Source organism: Nothoprocta perdicaria, unplaced genomic scaffold (genome assembly GCF_003342845.1).
Source record: "Nothoprocta perdicaria isolate Ctin4 unplaced genomic scaffold, notPer1 scaffold_212, whole genome shotgun sequence".
Classification (NCBI taxonomy): domain Eukaryota; kingdom Metazoa; phylum Chordata; class Aves; order Tinamiformes; family Tinamidae; genus Nothoprocta; species Nothoprocta perdicaria.
This window is the reverse complement of record NW_020455339.1, coordinates 479,533-500,437: the sequence shown is the minus strand read 5'-3', so window position 1 is coordinate 500,437 and position 20,905 is coordinate 479,533. Positions and strand designations below refer to the sequence as shown.

The window sequence follows — 20,905 nt, the reverse complement described above, 5'->3', positions numbered from 1 at the left end:
TAAATCACTAATCTGCGATATTTCATAGGGTGCCTTAAGGTTACATGTACTGTATTATRAGAGGCTTTGTCCCCAAATGAATGGAGCTGTCCTTGGCATGTGCTCAATAATCCCGTCGTGGGGTGATTACGCCACTGTGTGCCATAGGGCAGCATATTCATTTATTACTTAGCAATATTACAGTGAGTGGAAGCTATTTAAATGAAACTTCCAGCTTGTTCATACAGAAACATGCTGGTCCACATAAGAAATATAACCAAGACAGGGATAGGTTTCAGTCAGATTTTGGTAGACTGTTCTGAACAACACATGTATTTTTTACATAAAACACAGTCTTTTACATAAAACACAGTCACTTATGGTATAACAGTCCCACTAGCATATGGCAGGAGTATATCAGCATTCCCCTCACAAGTGTACAAGAAAATGGCCAAGAAAATCAAATTTTATAAAAAATAAACACACAAAAAGGACCTAACATTTCTGTTAAGTGACTGAAGAGCAGGAAGGTAGGGAACAATGACCATTATTTAAAATTATTGTTTTTAAAGATGAATTCGAACAATGAGAATGATGTGAGAATCTGTAATAAGTTGAAGTGCTAATATATAATCTATAACCAAATTTTGAAATAGCAAAGAATGTACATTTAAATTGAAATATTAAGACGCAGTGTGTGTGTAGTCTTACGAATGGAGAGTACAATCAGTATAGATAATCAAATAACTTCTATAAATATCAAAAAAACCTCTCTCAATCAACTGATATATTGCAACCTTGCTTTGAGTTTGGCGGACTTTAAACTTTATTTTTCTGAGAAATTAAAAAAAGAAACTATTTTTTTTTCTAACCTGAGACCAAGCTATTAAGATGCTGGATTTTTTTTGGTTTGAGATTAAGCTTGCTTCAGCTTGAAAAAATAGCATGTATTTGAGAGAAAAAAAGAAGGCACAATAGGTATATTTTGGCTCATAAGGAAAACTCAAGAATAATTCAAGAGAACTCGCACAGAATGCATGAAGTTGGAAGAGAACTTTAGAGATTCATCTAGCCCAACTCTAAAACACAGAGAGTATTTTCTATGCGTCTTTTAAACATTTCTCTTGAATTTTATATGCTGTTGCTGAACCTAAATAATAATTTCTAGTGTTCCAGTAAAGCCTCTACCTACGTGTTCCATGAAAGAAGGAATTTCACTGCATGGTGGAAGAGTTTCCCCAGACTACCTTGCAGCTTGAGGTCAAGTACTTTTTATGATTTACTGTGATATTCTGATCTGCTGGAGAGATTGTAGAAAAAAAGGTTTCAGAGAAAATCGAAGAAACCGGAAGAAGAAGAGAGGTTCCTTCAGAAAAGGATGGAAATGGAATTTTTGTTGAAAGTAGTGGAGATGCCCTAGGATCTTATGCTAAGATTTACTGGAGAAAGCTGCAGATCGAGGCCAGTGCCAGCCAAGAGCTCAGAATGACTCTGAATATCTGAATCAGAGTTGTATTTGCTGAGCTGTAATGTAGTTTTGGTAATTTAATAGTGGTACCAGTGACATAACTGATAAATATTAATATCGACTATTTACAAACGCTATTATTATATCTAGAGCTATATTTATCTACAGATATAGATGCAGATCTAATGATTGGTTACTTTTGTAGTGTGACATAATGCGATGACCCTAGAGAAAGGATTTAGGCATATCCAGACTGTGCTGACGAAACATTACTTATGTTGCCAGATAGCCCAGTTTGGAGGCTGTTTAAAAAAAAAAAAAGTGAAATTGTAATAAGGGGCTCCTAAATATAACAGATACCTTGAAAATGCAGGTACAAAAAGGCACCAAACTCCCCAAGGGATATAAACATAGTTTACACATGCCTGATTACTGCTGACTAAGGACACAGCATTGGGAGCTAGACGAAACTAAAAAATTTAGGTATAACAGAGAGCAAAGAACTACAAATGACATAGAGAAAATACACAAAATAATGTGGATATAAAATGAAATTTGTGGAAAAAGGAGGATAAAAATAGTGGGTTGTGTTTGTCAACATATAGAAATAAACCCGAGAGTGGGAAGGAAGGAACGCCACCACCATCATCATCCTCGCGCTGAAGGCCCAGGCGAGTCAGCAGGCCGCTTGCTCTCCCTTTCTCCCGGGAAGCCGGCGCCAGCAGCGCGAGGAGGCGCGGGGTGCCCGGGGGAGAGCTGAGCACCAGCACAAGGCAGAGAGGATGGAAAGCTGGCTTGGCCTTCAGTGTTATAGGGAATGAGCGGAATATTTCGAATAGCTGGGCATTTTGGATACGTGTTAATATTACTGTAACTAGACCGATAACCAGTCTTTGATTGTGCTGCTAAGGCTCAGGCATTCAGTAGATGTTTGGTTAGCAGATGGGTTGTATTTCTTTAGCCCACATAAATGCATGAGGTGTTTGGTCTGGTGCTTTGCTCTTGAGACCTGGCTATAATCTGGATGTAACAGCTGAAGGCCATTTCTTTGTCCCAGATTACCTCTCTGCTTGAGATCAAGTCTTCWGGGTTTTACACTGAACAATATATTGATACAGCACCACTGAAGCTAAAAGATTCTGCAGCCTTTATACAAAAATTGCTTTGGCTACCACTGAAAATATTTGAAATATACTCCCAGAGCAGCTCTCATCTGCCTTGCAGAACTTTTTACCTATTATCCCACATAATCAATCTTTTAATTTCCAAATATCATTTTTATACAATGTATATTTATCACAAGTTACTTGTATAGAACACAGCACTTGGTATCTAACAGGTCCCTAGATAGATGCTGAGCAAACAGTGACCAGGTAAATATATATATTTTTTAGTCTGTCAATGAGTTTAACAAGAACTGTGATGGCAACATTTAATCAAGAAATTCGTTGGCATCCCTAAGAAATGAGAGGCTTTTTTCATTTTAGGATGATTGGAAAAATGGCTTTCCATAGATCAATAAAGCCAGCAATAAATGTCAGAAGGATTATACTTTTTTTTCTCAGTGGTTTGTGGCAGCCTATAAGATAAGGAACTTGGGGGGGAGCTGACTGTGAGAATAATTGTACCATAGTTTTAAAGAAGAAAACCTTGAACCTTCTCTGCAGCTGAGAGGTATAAGGTTAGAGATTTAATGTGGCAGAGATTTAAATACCAATATTTTCCAAAATTTGCCTGCACTTACAGTGACATGTTTATCAGCAAGTATTGCTAGCAATATTTTTGCTCCTTCAATAGCTGAAGGAACTTAATTTTCTTTCTTGCTAATGACTGCTCAAATCAAAGAAAAAATGCATTTCTAATAACTGAATTTGAAATAATCCATTGCATGTTTATTTTCAGATCATCAGTTACACTATATGAGTAATAGTTGAATATGTGAAAAAACTATTAAAATAAAATATTTTCACTGTTGTCAGTGAATCATCATTTGTAGCCGATAAGGCTAAAATTAATTGTGGAAAACAGTACYTGGCAAATGAACAAAAATGAATACTGGCTTCTGGCTCGCTGCACATCTTATATAGTAGTATAGCACGGGTATTGCAAATCTGTTGAATTTTGCAAACAGTGTAATTATAAAGTGAGGTTACTTTCTTTATAATCCAGAAAAGTTTCTGCATTACCTAAAATTTTTTCAACCACTAATACACCTTTAGGTAGGTTTAAATACACCCTTAGTTAGGTTTAAATATCTGAAAAACAGTTCAATGGTATTTTACTCTGCAGAGTCTGAAAAGAGCAATCTGCTAGTGCTTTTTTGGCATTAAGGGTGTATTAATGGTTGAATTCTGGATTGCCCAGTCTCAATTTTTAGGATGATGATAATGAAAAATCTTAGTAAGTGATCAGCCTTTTTATTTCTTTCACAATGTAACATGAAACTAGGATGTTTTTAGACAACCACAATATGGTTTTGTAGAAGCCAATGTTTGTAGCTTATATTTCATTGTGTTCCATCATTCAATGCATTGCATCACAAGAAAACAGTTGATAAATTATTTGCCTAGAAACATAATTTTTATCAAAAAAAAAAAAAAGTCTCAAAGCAGAAGAAATGAAGGATTTCAGCAAAGACACCTTTCAGTCAAAATACCTTTTTTCACACAGCAATTTTGGCAAACAAACTTCTTCATCTGAGTCAATCTTTTCCTTTCAAACACATGCTAACTTTACAGGAACCTCTAAACATTCCTGAAAGTTGAAGCATGACTCTGCCTAGGTTACTTCTATGACAATATTCAGTGGAGAGACAAGTTCAGGTGGATGTTTCAGGAGAGCAATGACCAAACATTCTACCATCACATCCTCGTTCTCCTCTCCTTTTTCCTTTTTTTTTTCCTCTTTCAGTTTGGTGAATTTATTCCTCCCCTACCAAGAGAGAGAGAGGTAAAAAAAAAAAAGAGAAAAAGGATTTCCCTTGAAGAAAGCTAAACGGTGGGCATCAAAGCTAAGCTGTGCATTCAAAAAGTTTTAGAAGCTGATTTTAAAGAGCCACTGAAATGTATCCAAACTGCTGATCAGCTTTTTAGAGACTTTGGTGACGTTCATGATGCTTCAGCACAACATTAAGACGAAGACTTCAGCAGCACATGCTTTGGTGAAGCTCTCTAGGGATCCGTGGTGTCCAGTGAGGATCCCACACTACACAAAGACAGAAAAACCCCAAAGCACCCATGTGCTGGAGCACACACGAGGGTGAGCCCTGCCCAGGGCCAGCCCAGAGCCCCTGGGAGGGGACAGCCCAAAGGAAACTGGGAGGCTTCTAACCCCAAAGGGCTCTGATTTCAGTTTGCACCTCCTGGCTTTTTATGTGGGCTGGGAGGGCCCTTCCTCTCTCCCTCTTCCCTGAAATCCTCCTTCGTTCTCYGTCCCTGTCAGTGCAGAGGGGTCTCTCTTCCCCTTTTCTCCCTGGTGGGATCAGGAAGGGAATATTCCTCCTTCCTTGCAAACCTCCATCCATCACAAGATCCACACAAGCCTATTTTCAAGCAAGTACGATCATAAATAATACGGCTTTGCCTCATGCACTTTTATTTATTATTGAAAAGGACAGAGGAGACTTCGGTCACCTTGGCCGGCCTGGGAAACAAGCTCCAGMAGCCGGAGCTGGAGGACAGTGGTGCTCAAACCCTGTTGGGAACTTAGCAGGGCTTTGTTTCAAGACTTAATAGAAAGAAATGAGCCATTTCTGCCTAGGTTCTTGTAGGAGAAGATCTCCAATGTATAAGCAGGTATTTCACACTTGATTCTCTACCACCAAATATTTTCCATCTTGCTGTGAGAATTTTGGCTCCCAAAGACTACCATATTCTTCYGAAATAACTCTAATGCCACCATGTAGGCCAAGATGCATTTTCCCTGCTTTGTGACCRAGTTCAGTACTAACCTGAATTACTTTCCATGGTATTTGTCTAGATAACTTGATTTCTGCACCAGTGTTATGCCTGTTTTGGAATACTTCATTTTTATACAACAGTGCTGTCAATTCCAGGGAAACAACTCAGTGACACTTTGGGACTGCTGGCGTGGACTGTCATTAAATCATGCTCTAGGATGAGCTATGGAAAACTGAGTACTGAGAGAAGTGCATAGAGATCCATTGTACTCAGTCAGCTAGCAATCACTTGTACCCATGATGAATCTGGCCCTGTCTGAGGCTGAAGAGGGGCTCTGGCCTCCTTCCAAATTTGAATTTACAGAAAGGTAGACACCACAACCCCATAYATATTTGGAACTAGCTCAATGGCCTTAGAGCTTAAGGCTCTGTTGATAGTGTGCTGGAAACTATCCAATTTTCTGTGCAGGAGAAGAGTGGATGAATTTATTGACCACTAGATGCTTTGGCTAAGCAGGCCCTACTTAGCGTTTTGCATCGGCTGCATTCTGCTGAAGTCCAAAGTGACTGCAGGATACAGCAATTCTGCACCTGAAACTAATCACAGTACTTGTAGCCTTCTACTGCATGGAACAACTACCCTCCACTCTCACCCAAATGAACTGATAAACAAGAAACTTGTGTTTTCTGAAGGAAAAAAAAACAAAAACACATTTTCCTTACTTGAAAAAGGTGATAAACTACTCTATGTCCATTAACAGGATAAGCTTCAGGGTTTTATTTCTTAAAGAAAATATTAGGAATTTGACAAGGAATGGTTTAGTAAAGTTTACTTTTGAATCATGGTAGGTTTTTTTTTTTCTATTTCAGCTTGACTCATAGAAAAAAAATAGAATATTACTGACTGTATTTTCAGATTCTGGAAAGCTTCAGCTCACATTAACCTTTGGAAACACAATTATCTGTAAGAAATAACAGGTAATCTCTTCATATAGTTTGTGACAGACCCAGGGCAGGATATTCAGACAGAAAAGTCCTAAAGGATTGTGTGAAGGCCTCCTCATCTCCGTCACAAGCTGCACCTGGATAGCTCAGACACTTTCCCCACGGAGACTCAGTTTGAGGTCCATCCTGGTAGCCTGTACAGTTGCTACTCTATTAATGATCAGCAGAGTTGCTACCCTATTAATGAATGTTACATACAGTCAACCTCCAGAGTTTCTATTAACATTGTGTGTATTATCATTATTTCTCATAGGCTCAAAAGAAAAGGCCACTCATATAGGAGTGTGCTGCTCTCTAACTTGTTTCAGGGAAAAACAGCACAGAAAGGAAGATTTKGTGTGCATATAAGAGGTAAAGTGTTGAGAAAGGCTAACTAAATGGTGATAACCTTTTATCATTTCAGATTCATACTGTGATCAAAGAATTTAAATCCTGAATTTAAGGGTAGGAAAAAGTACAGAGAACTAATAGTGTTTAKTGCAAACATAGATTAATGGAAATTCAAGCTGAAATGCTGGATTTTGCTTATAATAGTCAAATAATCCTTAGATTAACTTTACCAGTAAAGTGCTGATAAGGGTTTGGCCATTTTCAGTCATACAAGATTTGTCACTGTTAATATTGGATTGGAAAAGAGAAACATGGTTCTAATCAAAATACTATCAGCATTTACTTTAGCAATGGAAAAAGATAACCAAATATCACTTTCTATCATTTCAAATATAATGGGAACTCAAATAATTACCACTCTCCTGGCTTATTTTATGAACTACAAGCAAAGTATTTATGGAGTTCTCTGAGTAATTGATAAGTCTTCTTAAATTGACACTGGTGAAAGAGTTTTCAAAGGCTTCTGCCAGCTTAAGAGCYACCTGTGTACTTAAAACTATCAAACGTATATGGGCAGGAAGAATTCAGAGACAACTGAATTTGCTATTAATCATTTGCACACAGGTTTTATAGTTTATATCCATTATGCCACAAAGAAGATTCTGTGCTTAAACTGTATAATGATGCTTAGCATTTTTAGAGGACTATACACTGATAGGAGGAAATGCTAGGAGAGATGCACTCTCTCTACCACAAGGAGCAGATCTCTTCTGCACCAAAGCACAATGTGGTATCTTAGTAAGTACCACACTAAAGCAAAGAAGATCCTGAGATATCATCAATGTTTAAATAAAAGCACCAAAAATAAAAATTCAACTTTTATGAAGCCACTTGGTCTCATTTTTCTTCTTTCCTAGTTACATTAATTAGAAGGATATCTGTAAGATGACATACAGAGGATATAGCATTATTTTAAAGGAATGATCACAACTCTAGATCTCTTTTCATACTCCTTGCTCTGAAGCATCATGAAGGTCCCCAGCCCCTTCCTCAGTTTTCTCATAGAATCAGGCAGGATGGCACTTAACTACTCCCAAGATAAACTGAACTTTAATGTTGGATACACTTTAAACAGCAAGCAATTACCAAGTAAAGCCAATATGTGATTAATTAGTTCTAACAGAATTAATTAAGGACAAGTAACAGCAAATTGTGGAATTTGGAACTACTGCCTGTATTTTGCAAAAAAAAAAAAAAAATATATATATAAATATATATATAGCCCAAAAATCTATACGTATAGCCTCCATTGCTCTGATCTATGGAAACCGCCTTTGATTTATACAACCTTATTTCACTCACAACTAATTTGTCCCTAACAATTCTCAAAACATATATTTTTTTTTCTGCAATACAATCATTATAATATGCTCTTAATGCTTATTGCCCCTAGTCATATCTTGTTTCTCAACTCCCTTGAATTGCTGTAGATGAGGAGAATAACATGGAAATCGATAAAATTCCTATACCTGGAAAACTCAGGAGTCTCTTTTTGAAAGCTTCTTTATCTTGAAAACATTCTGTGTATTATTTTTTGTTCGAAGACTATTTTGACTTGTAGCATATGTATTAACATGAATGCCAACAATAACATTTGGAAGGTACTAGAGAAGAGATGCAATCATCTAAACTGTGCTTTTCACATCAACTGCTGCCCGATTACAGAATGATCAGAGGTGAGGTCAATTTTCATTGTACTACAGAGGGACATGAAAAAACACAGCAATTAAAAATGAACATTCATCTTTCTGAGGGGAAAAACAAAAGGCACATGCTAAAAAGAGCTACTTGCACTTTTTGGCTCCAGCTGAACGACAAACTTAAGGTAAATTTAGAACAGTAAATACAAGGATCCTTCTAGAAGACAAATCTCTGACAGGGATCTTTTTAGAAGACAAATCTGAACTAAGATGAAAACCCTGACAGGAAAAGGCAGGACTATAAAGAAAATTGCAGATGACTCTAGTATTTCCAGGTCACTTCAGGGAAGAGACCTGCAGAATTTTAAGGCATCAGCCACTTCAGGCTGCAATCTTCTCCCTTCTCACCTCCCTTGTCATTAATCTGAGATGTAACAGTTTAGAGACCTGAAATACCAAAGTGGGCTTTCTCCGTTTGGCTTTTCCATATTGTATATTTTGATTGCCTGTCAGTCAACTCATCGCYTTCTCCACACAGAAAGTGAGGCTGTCAACAAGAAAAGGGGAAGAACGGATTACTAATCATAAAGAAAATAAGGAAAGGTCAAAATCCAGCTAAACCTCATTTTAATTGGATTATACACCCGGAAAGGCAGAAATGAGTTGATATGAGGTGAAAAAGAGAAAATTAAGTGAGGACAGGGTGACAGTAAGACAGTGGTAACATCCTTCCCAGCCCAATGAGCTGAGTGAGGTGAGCAAAGCAAGAGCTGTGTGGTTATCATCATGGGGCAAGTGGGAAAAAGGTGTGAAGGCAGCAGATATGACACTGTGCTAGTTCTGATATGGAGATTAAACATAGAAGAATAAAAACTGGTTTGTACTTCAATTTGGTGGTGGAGCGGAGTGCAATCAGAATATAATAAAGGGAGTTGGGAAACATGAATTGTTAGAAAAGCCCCAAAATTAAAATTCCAACTTTCCAGCAGTTGTGCACTACTCTAATAACATTTGCTTTCCAATTAAGAACTTTGCCAGTGAAAATCTCTGCACCAGTATCTCTGGGAGTTTTTCCAATTTCAGCATATAAAAATGTCAGCCCTTCAAGCTGTCCCTCTAGATTTTTCCCCTGCGCTGCCTTTTCCATGGAAGAAGGAGTTTCTGTAAGCATGAACTGGGTTAGTAACGTGACAGTAATCAAACAAAACCGTATTCAGAAACRTTGTTCTCATCTATGAACGGTAACGCACAGTTTCTTCTGAGATGTCTAACACCAAGGTGGCCCTCATAATGAGACCATAAAGGAGGTGACAAACAGAATTTAACAGGAAACAGCTTTAACTCAGAATAATTCTATGATTTGAAGCCTTTTGTGCATTTTTGGCTGTAAAACAGACCCACAGCCCATGCAGTTAACAGGCTGTCAGGTTGTTCATTTGGTGTGTGASATGTATAGTTCAAAATCCAGAATCAGGTCGACAATATGCCATTCTACACCTGCAACATAGCATAAGGAGCACATGTTCCTCTGCTCACATTTAATATCCTCCCARACCTTAGCAACCTGCAGCTTAGTGACTTCCTGCATTAGCTAAACCTGCTTCATTATATTTTACAGCTCATGAAAGACTTTTCTTCGATGAATTTTTGAATCCAATTAYGCTTGTGGCTTCCAAAACATCCTTTGGCAACAATTAATTACAAACTGTTTAAAAATACACTACCTGCCTTTGCTTTAAATCTGCTTCATGATGACTTTACTGGATATACTCTAGTTCCTTGGCTATGAGTAACAGTGAATTACCATGAATAAGAGTGATTCGTTCAGTCTAAAGCAACATATTTCYGTATAATACAGAGTATTTCTAGTTAAAATTGGGAAGTAAGACAATGGGTAATGGCATTTTTAGAGTGAAAACCCGCTTGGATGCAGCCCTGTGCCACATGCTCTAGGTGACCCTGCATGAGCAGAGGGGTTGGACTCGATGACCTCTGAGGTCCCTTCCAACCTTCGGCATTCTATGATTCTATGATTCTATGAAAATGTAAGACCTCAAAGGAAGGACAGCAAAAAGGAGAATCTCATGCAACAYACACACAAAAATACAAAACAAACAAACAAACAAACTGTAAAGCAAAACAAAACCACAGTCCAAATACTCAAATACTTGAAGTTCTCCGAGTTGCTGAGATATACCGAAAGAAATCTTCTAACTTTCAGCATTATCARCAGTGGCACAATCATAATAATGCTGTACACACAAAACTGCTGTATTCCCACCCCAAACCTAGAAAGTTCCTTTATTTAATGCTAAAGCATGAAGACATTTTTCAAGTAAGGAAGCAGCTTCCAACTGAARTGGAATGCCAATATAAGAACAATACTTTTCAAAGTATTGGAAATAAATTTCAAGGTAATGGTGACTTGCTACAATACGATGTAGTCAATACTCTAATGTGACAAAAAGCACAATATATTTTCAAATCTGTGCTGTAATTCAGTGACTGTTATTCATATTCAAGTGAATTTAGCAGTCCACTGTACTTCACTGGAGTTGTTAGAGCTATCCTTTTCATTTAAGTAACCATAATACCTACTATATTTATAGAATTGACTCAGATTRCTATTGTCAATCTGTCAGTAATGAGGTCATTCAGTAAGATTAAKCTAAATATTCACGAATGTATGACGATAATACCTGGATTCATGAATATTTATTATGTAAATTTTGCATGTATATTTCTTTGGGAATGTTGTTTTCTTTCCAGAGAAAAGGAACTACAAATATAAAATGATGTTGGCAATATTAATATAGATTTCTGTATCATTCTGCCAAATTCTTGCTGGGGAATTTTCCTCTACATTTTAAAATTACCAAAGTTTCAATTTAATCACTACAGTGGAAAAAGAAATAAATAAGAGGCAAGATGGTACCTCCTGACCAGGGCTGATACTCTGAGATTCAGTGTATCATGTTTCGTTACACAGACTTCTTCAGTTATGTAAAATGATCATTAAAAAGTCACTGAAATATCACGTTTTGTGTATTTGTGACCATGTATGCACAGTATTTTGTGCCTCAGTGCATGCAGCCAGCAAACATCTATCTTGTAATGTTAACTTAACAGGGCTGAATTCATCTCTGGCATCACGACTACACTGCAGATGCTGGTGTTATTTCAACATTAAATATGGCATATTGTTGGAACTCACGTTCCTAGAACATTGAAGTGAGATCTTGGAGAAATATAAAGTGAAAGAACAGAAGTCTTTTTATAATTAGCTTAGCATAAATTTAGAAGAATGAAATATAATCTAACAAGCAAACTAAAATGCCAATGAAAACACATTTTTATAAAGGAGGTGCTTTCTCCATCACTAAAAATCACTATTGTGATAATACCATGTGCTAATACTTGTGACAGTAGATACAAGAAAAACAGCTAGTTTGTACAAGGTCATTGCAAGCAGAGGATGCATCAACCCACTGAAGTTCCTACAGCCACATAAATGTTTTTATGAGCAGCAGGTGAATTCCTGCAGAAGCTATTAGCAGCTCAGTAAGGAGTACATAATAACAGGTTGTTAACTCAGCCTCCTTGACAAGAGCATCAGGAAAGGGCACTTTGAAACTATTAATACTAATGTGTAAAAAAAAAAAAAAAAAAAAAAARATTTTTTTTTTTTTTTACATTACCTTTCTTCAAATAAACAACATAAACATTTAAGATTTTTTTAAGGTGGGAAAAATAACAAAACTACGTGGGAGTTACTTAATAACATACCCTTCTAAATAGCTGACTTGGTTAACCAAATTGTGTATTTAAAGTAAATGCTTATCTACTGTATATTTTGCATTCTAACAAAAAAAAAAAATTAAACATCTTTTAGTTTAATACATCTGCAAAATGTTCATACATTTGGAAAACAAGTAATCTACGTGGAAAGCAGTTACTCATTTTTTACATCAAAGCAGAAAAGGTCTTCTTAGGCACTTTCCCTGACTTCCAGTATGAATGCTTGGTGGACACCAATATATAATATAAAGATATATACATAATATAAAAGAAGTTCCAATATTATGAAGTCAGTGGTTATGTCTCCATTTTGGTGTGAAAAAATAATATAATGTGAATAAAAGTATTAGAAAAATATTATCAATCTCTCCTTTTTAGTGGAGGACACCCTATTATTCTCTTATTCTTCTCTAACCAAAAAAATGAATACATGTCTTTTGACGTGCATCTCCCCAAATTCCTGCTGAATGCATGAGAGACTGAGGGAAGAAACTGCACAGCGAGAAGATACTGGAACTGATACCGGAACATTTCTTCCCTTAGACAAAGATACAACTTCATTCATGTCTTCCTGATTTAATCTGTGAATCTACCTGAAAGGCTAAGGAAAAAACTGCTTATGAATACTAATAATTTGTGTGTTATGAAAACAAAGGCTGTCCAGGCTAGAGTTTTTCAAATAGTTTAGGCTCGTGGATTATGACTTCCTGATTTTTTTGGACGGTTTTTGAAAGTCTAACGGAAACATCCATTACAGCAATGGATGTCTGGATACTGTATTTAACTCATAAATAACAAAAATATTGTTGTTCAGATGACCTTCTTTTGGCAGCCACACTAATTATATTCAGATAGCAGCTCGTGAAACTCATGCCATGCTTTTGGTAAATCTCTGTCAAAATTTCAGYCCACAAATTTGACTTTTCAATATTCATTTAAGTACCTAAGGAAACTATAACTCACCTTCAGACACTTCAGACACTATTAAAAATCTACTCAACCTACGCTCGAAGGTGAACAAACTTAAACTAATAAATAAYGATAATATTTTAAAATGAAAGTACATTCTCAATCTTCCTAGTTTAAGATTAACCATGTAAAAATTGCTACCACTCCCTCCTGGGCACTTGATGCATCAAACCTAAAGGGACAACATCTCTTTTACCATAAGTTCATCAGAAAATCAAATGAAGTTTGTTCCCTGGAGTAAGCTGAATGCTACTTTGCTATAAGACATGAGGTTCTGATTTTTGAGCCTACCTAACCACACTCCTAAGATTAACAGAAGGTTCCTATGGTTAACTTTTATTATTCTTGCTCTGTTAGTAAATTATTTTTTAAACTATTTTTTTTTTCTGAACTGAGGCTGCTGTATGGCTAGAAGAAAGTTCAGTAATTCATTCTCTTTGGCATCACCCTCCACTATTAATGGATTCAACTTTCTTTGAGGTATGGAACCAACTTTGTGGTGCTACATATGCTGACTTGCTAGCAGTCTGCATCGCTTCTTTGGCTACATCTTTGAAATACTTTTTATTAAAAAGTATTAATGCACTTTTCCTACATTTGTGAAGCTCTTATAGCACTTACTGGAACAAGCTTTGTGCACACAATTTTCTTTGGGGAAAATGGTATCAGCTCCTGACAAGAGCACAAGATCAGCAGAGACTCAACTAGTTTTTTTTTGTTGTTGTTGTTTTTTTCTTAAATCAAATCCACTAAGGTTGCTTAAACAGCATTATATTTCTCTGTGAGATCTTTTGGTTCAGCAGGAATGACAATAGTAATAGCTCTGTAGGCTACTTTATTATTAAATACGAAGGTTTAGAAGCTCCCTCTAAATAATTGAAGACAACTATTAGGAGAGTAGCCAAACCAGGCACCTAATGGAGAAGGCCTAGCTCAGAACTTCTTTGATAAACCCTCTGCTGTATGTAATAGATATTTAGAGGCTAGATTTCTTTTTCTCCTAATAGTAATTATATCGGTGCCATTAATAATGGCTGCTGCGAGGTTCTTAAGTTCCTTCCCGCAGGCAAAAAATATATCTGGTCAGAGAGCCTCGTAATTACTCACTCTCATTTTCAACAGTTCTGAGACCTATTTTTTCCCCTTTTTAGAGGCTACTGCATTTACAGCCCTCCCCTTGGGGAACCGAGGTTAATAACAGCAGAGGAGGAAAACCGAGAAGCTTGTTTAACATCACTTACTATGCTAAAATGAGCGAGATTCTGCTTTAATGATTATTTCCCAAAGCCCATTTGTAGTGATTATTTTTTAAAAACAYGCACCAGACATGGTTTGTTTCCCAGGAGGTCTGAAAGGCCACAGAAGCCCCCGCAGCTCCACGGCGCCCTGTGGGGCGTACAGCAAGATGCTGATCTGCACCTGCAGCTGCAGGCAAATGCTAAGGTTTGCTTAACGCTATGATCCAAGAGCTCTAATACACCCCAATTACTCAACAGTCATGTTTCCCCAAGAATGTGCTGCAGATTTAATGAAAATGTAGTATTTCACAAGCCCTAGGTTTCTTGCTTCTAGTCGCATCGAAAACATTTTACTTCTAGGCAGCAGATTGTTACTTATGCCTCAAATAATTCAAGTAATTGAAAAATATGACAGGATCAAACTGTTCATTTTAAAAAGAACGAATAGCATGAGGCTCAAATTGGTCATTCAGCACTAACAGCACAGTGTTCACTATTTCATACTGAGTATACACTTAAAAACACTACTGACCGGCCAGGTACTTAAAGTGATCATAAATACATACATATTGTTAGTAACCTTCTCCTGTTCCCACAGCCTTGTCTCTGACGTTGACTTTACCATTCAGTCCTGAAGCTTGCAAGGGAATGAAGCAGCCTGTGGTATGTACAGCCACAATAAAACAGCATGCCTTGAAATAAAGCATACTGCAGTATGTATGGCAACAATAAAACAGTATGCCTTGAAGAGGAGGTAATACATACTAACACCCAGCCACGGAGTGAAAGATGCCTGCTCTGGAATAAGGGGACACAGCCTGCAGGTTCCCTCCGGGCCCCATGCTGATCATAGATGGTGCAGATATTGTTCTTCATGATTTAAAGATCTCAGATAAAGCCAAAATCTGAACTGAGAAAGTAATAGCTGGTACTTAAAAGAAACGGGAAAGTTGCCTCTGCATAAATGTGATCCTTCTGACTGCTGAACAGTATACAAAATTATAATTAGAGAAGTGGAAGTATAAATAAAGAACRGCCACAGTGGGTGAATTAGTAAAGTAATATGAAGGACAAGGCTCACTGAACCTCACTGAACCCCACATGGGTCATAGAGACCAYGCAGAAGGGCAATGGGTGATGAAGTGTTCAACTTTTGTCTATTCAGGGTATCTACGGCTAGGGTTCATTTAATTTACATTCCAGCTAATATTCAGGTAGGGTCAGGTTTTATGGCAGAGAGAAAAAAGCAGGGAAAAGAAGCATTATATATAAYGTCTGAGTGGCACAGAATTAACCTCAAAAGAATACTGAAATGTCTCCTTAGCTAAACCCACTGAGAAGCATCTGTTGCCTTAGACAGGGACGAGCTGCACACCCTAAACTGCCCCCAACACAAGGAGAAAAGCTGGAAAGGAAACACTGGGGCACTTGGGCAAAGGAAGCAGGGCCGCTTCCCAGGAGCACAGTACAGCTCTGCTAGTCTTCGATGGAGCACTGACCAAACCATGAGATGAACTCTTCCTCAAAAAATACAGGAAAAAATGGCAAGGATAACCACTCACGTATCTGTAAATACACAAAGTACCACATCTCTTTGCAGCTCAAGTGCAGAATATGTAATCTATTGGACACATATTTASTCTTATGACTTTGAAATAATATGGTGCACACATTTATTGACAGATAAATATACTTTAAACTATTATTTASAACAGTACTATTGGCAAACGATTCTGCAGGACAAAATTATCTTCTGGTTTATAACATTCTCCGTTACTTCTGTAGTAATAATTGTGTCATTCCATATTTGTTACCTGTTGGTATTCTTAAATCTTCATATTTTTCCTACCAAATCATTTACCTCAAGCTCTCTTACCAGCTTTACTGTTCACATTCAGGAAGATTCATTTTAAATCATACCATGTGAATACTCAAAAAATAGAAGTGTTTGTTTTAAAACTGAAGTTTGAGAAACAGCATCATTTCTGGTATTAGTTATGTGAACAGAGCTGGAGACTGACTGCAAAATTAACAAGGTCATATTGCTTTCTAATTCTTTAAATCTGGAACTTTCCTGTATCTCTCTGCTTCATCCCCTCTTCATCTCTTTTTAAAATCTCATTGTGAAACCAATTTCCCCCCTTGCTTCTACTGCTCAGCTATTCTCTCTCCTTTATTTATTAAATTGTGTAGCTACACTATTCAGTTCTAAATAATACAGGAGTGACATTTACAGAGGAAAAATCATATCTGACATTCTGTCTTTCCTGTCCATTCACTATAACGTAGAGGTGGGTTACATTTTTTCCTGTGAAAACTGCCTATGAGTTGCAAATTGAGTCTGTCAACAAAATGAAATATTTTGTGAAAGACATTTGGCTTTAATGTAAATCGCACCAAATGACAAAGCAGAAAAGAAACAGCYAGCCACTCCACCTGATATGCTTCTCCAAAAGATATTCCTTATTTGCAGATGCTATTGCAGTATCTCAGGAGATTGCCTCCTATAAAATCTCTTCTCTGCACTTCGGTTTCCTTAGCTAGTTATATATTATTTTCTGCACTACATAAAATACAATCCAGATGGAGTATTTGAGCCCCATGGGAGAATTTAATACAGTCTATGGTAAATATACAGCTTGGTATGGTTAATACCGCTATCAGGGAACAAGATGCCTTTAACTTTTTACATTTAAATTTGAGGGTCTGGAGGGAAAAGGAAAAGGAGAGGAATAAGCATTTTCTAGCTTAACTGTATAGCTTGAGGTATACTCTATAGCTTGAACTGGTATGGTTTATACCCTATGCGTTCTGTGATTCCTTTCCCATGAGGGAATTCCTTCAGAAGGACTCAGCTCCAATGCAAAGTTGTGACAAGGCTGGGGCTTTTTATTCAACTCCTCTCTCCCACAGGAGATGAGACCTCTTGGTACAGGCTGCATAGATTATCATTCCCTGAATCCTTTCAAAACGTAAAAGCTTTAATCAGTGTCTGAGCAAGACAAGACTTAAGTGTAAAGGAACAAATCTAATACTGCTAGAGAGGAAACAGTGATTATATTAACAACTGGAGTCTGATTTTGGAAGGAAAAGACAGCAGTGCCTTTGTCTTTTCCTAAGTGCCTAAAAGACTTTTTCTTCTTTGAAAGTGCAGCCTGGTTTGGGGGAAGATATTAAAAAAAGGACTGCAGAACAAGGCAGACACTGCACCAGCATATCTAATTTGCAAATGTTTAGTATCTACAAAGACTGCAAAGCCAGTCTATCTAGAAATTCTTTTCAGAGCAGATTTTGATCTCTAGGGTCGAACATTTAATGGATTCTTTGTAAGTCCCTGTAGAGACTCACTTTCATCCAAGGTGACAAATGCTGCCAACTGTACAGTTTTCAGAATGATTCATAGTCTCCTATAAAGGAGATATGTCAATTTACCAGGCCTGAACATACAATATTCATTCAGGATCATGATAATCTATCTGCAATTATATCACATAAATATTCAAGCTAAAAAAAAAAAAAAAAAAAAAAAAAAAAAAAAAAAAAAAAAAAAAAAAAAAAACCCTTTATATCTTTATTGTGACAGAAACTAATAGCATCTTAGAATAAATTTTCAGGATTTTTTTCTTCCATCACAGGCCAAATCAGTTCCCTAGCTATGTCTTAGATCAGTTTATACTGCATAGTTGGCTGAGAAGCTGCAGAACAGAGTGACCACTTGCCATTCGACAAAGGTTTGATATTTTCTCGGATTTTCTGTTTTTAGGGACCGTTAAAAATTTCAATAATATTTGGGGTTTTTTTTTTGAAGCTATGATTCTGAATATTTTTGTAACAATACAATAGAGGAATAAAAATAAGAAAAAGTACAGTTAAATTAATGATCTGCTCAAATACATTTTTTTACATTAATGTATTTGGTCTTGGTGTTTGGTCTTACCGATAACTTTCTAGCAAACGTTCCTTCTCTACTTTTTTCTCTACTATTTAGCAGAGTCTTGGCGGAAGGATGAATCTGCTTTTCACACTGAGATCATGGATCTGATCCTTTAGGGCTTTTCTGTGGACAGCTCCTATTGCACAAGAGTGAAAACTCGAAGTTCCATATGTATTCACATATGATCTGTGTTCGCCATCACTCATTTTTCCTATACTTGTTAGAAGCAGTCCCAGTTCTTGGGGTGTTCATAGCATTTTATTATATGGCTACTTGATATTTGTAAGCTTGCATATCTTTCAGGAAATCTTGGGAGCACCTGACAAGAAATGCCTTCTATTTACGAGCCTCAGAATTCCTGATGGTTACAAACAAAGAAACGCAGAGCTCCCCTGGAGTCCCCCAAATGCCTTCCTGATAATTTTGCAAATGTCACCAAGGAAACTTATAGGAAATAGGAGTTCATATTTATAAAATTTTACAGTCCTGTCGGGTTCTTCAGGGCTTCACAAAGATACAAAACTGATACAAAACTCTTGAAACTTGAAAACTGAGTGTTTATATTCGATGGAGACATTCACTCTCCTGCACTATACATAAGAATAAAACCTCTCATTTTTAACACGAATGAAAGGCAAACAGGGACATCTGATAGGAACAGGTTAAGCAGGCATTGCAAAGTTTGTACTATTCTATTAATTAGTAAAATCAGTATGTAAGACAAATGGATAGTTTTCTGTGTTTTTATTGCCTCATTAAGAGCTTAAGAACATTTCTGAACTTTTTGTACCTAGATGTTCTTAGAGTAGAGGAATGTCTTTGTCATAAGTTCATACTAAATCTAGTATACAATTATTTCACATTTATCACCTTCCTTATAGGTTGGAAAACCGACACTACTGTCATGAGTGCTCACATTTCCCTCTTTTAGGGTCTTTGGGAAGCCTGAAAGATTTGACAAATTAGTTTCACTTGCTGTATCATCCCCCAGCATTACCCAAATGTTCTGCTGCTTCAATACACAGAGTTTCAGGGTGAAGAAGAATGAAATTCGTATTGATATTTTCTATTTTTCTATTTTTGAGGTAGGTACTGTCCTTCCTTTTTTTCTCTCCTCCTCCCCTCAATAAAAAAAAAAAGAAAAAAAATCCATGTGCATTTGGCTGCTATCCTATCCAGTGATAGGACTATTTAAATACTGAAGTGAGATACAATCATATTATTTATGTTAATGCTGTGGAAGAGCAGAGCATTTTGCAGCGCCCAAACATCAGTCTCTCTGCTCTAAAATCTGTTCTCAAGAGTGTTCTGGGCTTCTTAAAAATCTGCCACATACCTAGGTCTCTGCCTAAATAAGAGAATAAGAGAAATGCTTCTCATTGTGCCTATTAGGCAGCAATGCTGGAGAATCTGTTCTAAAAAAGAGATGTACTCAGGAGCTGTGCCTTCAGTTCAGCTAGAGGCTCAAGGAGAAAATAACCCCTGTGGAACAGTACTCGAGTATGCTGGCAGTGCAGTTATCTGCCCACAACTAACAGAGAAGAAAAGATTGCAGCTAAAAGATAACCCTTACCCATTTTAAAGGGTGAAAACAGAAAATGGCTCTTTGCTGGGAGAAACAGATAGTGTGAATTGTGTATACCCAGTAGGTCACGAGCTCTGTGTATCTAGTCCTGCTGCACAACACACAACAAACACTTAGCAATACACAGACCTCTAAGGACACTCAGTATTGATCTTGGCAAGTAATCCCTTAATAAAGATTTTTAGGAATTTGAGCTTTATAATTTAGCCTCCTTATGAATRTTTCGGTGGGTTGATTTTTGCATCTTCCCCATCCAACTGAAAGATTGTCACTATTTTTTATTAAACTGATTATTATTTTACTATTAACAAACAAAACAAGGGCAGTTCAAGTCACAATATGGCTCACAATGATAATGGATCAAAACCTGAAGGACTTACATTAGTGTAGAASACTAAGATTTCCTTGCTTTAGTTACCAGATATTATATTCCAAATTGTTAGCAATCTGCCTTCTCCCTCTAACTGTGCAATTTCATTTGTTTGGATTTTTTTTCCCAGCTTGCCCTTTTTCTGCATCATTAACGCTGCATAATCTCAATAAGGAAGTGCAGCCAAGGAATAAAAATCTCAGATATTTACAAAACCTAAAATCTCTAAATCTTTCTTTCATGCCTTGGCTTATATTTCTCTTCTTTGTGCTCTTCTCAGTCCCATTTGTTCCACTGTGACTTTTAGATGGGCATAGAGAATTAGTAAGAACAGATTTAGCTGATTCATGTTTAAGGAATGGACAACAGAAAATTCCTGCAATTAAGGCATTGATTAGGACTAAGTTCTCTACTGGTGGCTACTGCATGGCTCAGTAGCCAACCAGGAATKACCAAACTGGTCATTGGACTGGTTCCTTGGACTGGGCAGAAGCAGATTTCACATTTGGCATCCCTAAGGGATGCTGTGTGCACTTGCAATCCATGCTGTCACCCGCTCTCATGTGAAACGGCTTAGCCCCAAATTTCTACATGCATGTGCCTTGAAGTTCCTATTTCCTGTAACCTTCTG

At 37.1% G+C, this 20,905-nt stretch overlaps 1 protein-coding gene across 5 annotated transcripts in view; it reads right to left on the bottom strand.

Annotated features, from left to right (window-relative positions):
• EPHA6 (EPH receptor A6) overlaps positions 1–20,905 on the bottom strand; it is a 418,698-nt gene that overhangs the window by 136,887 nt on the left and 260,906 nt on the right. The gene's annotated exons all lie outside the window — the stretch shown is intronic.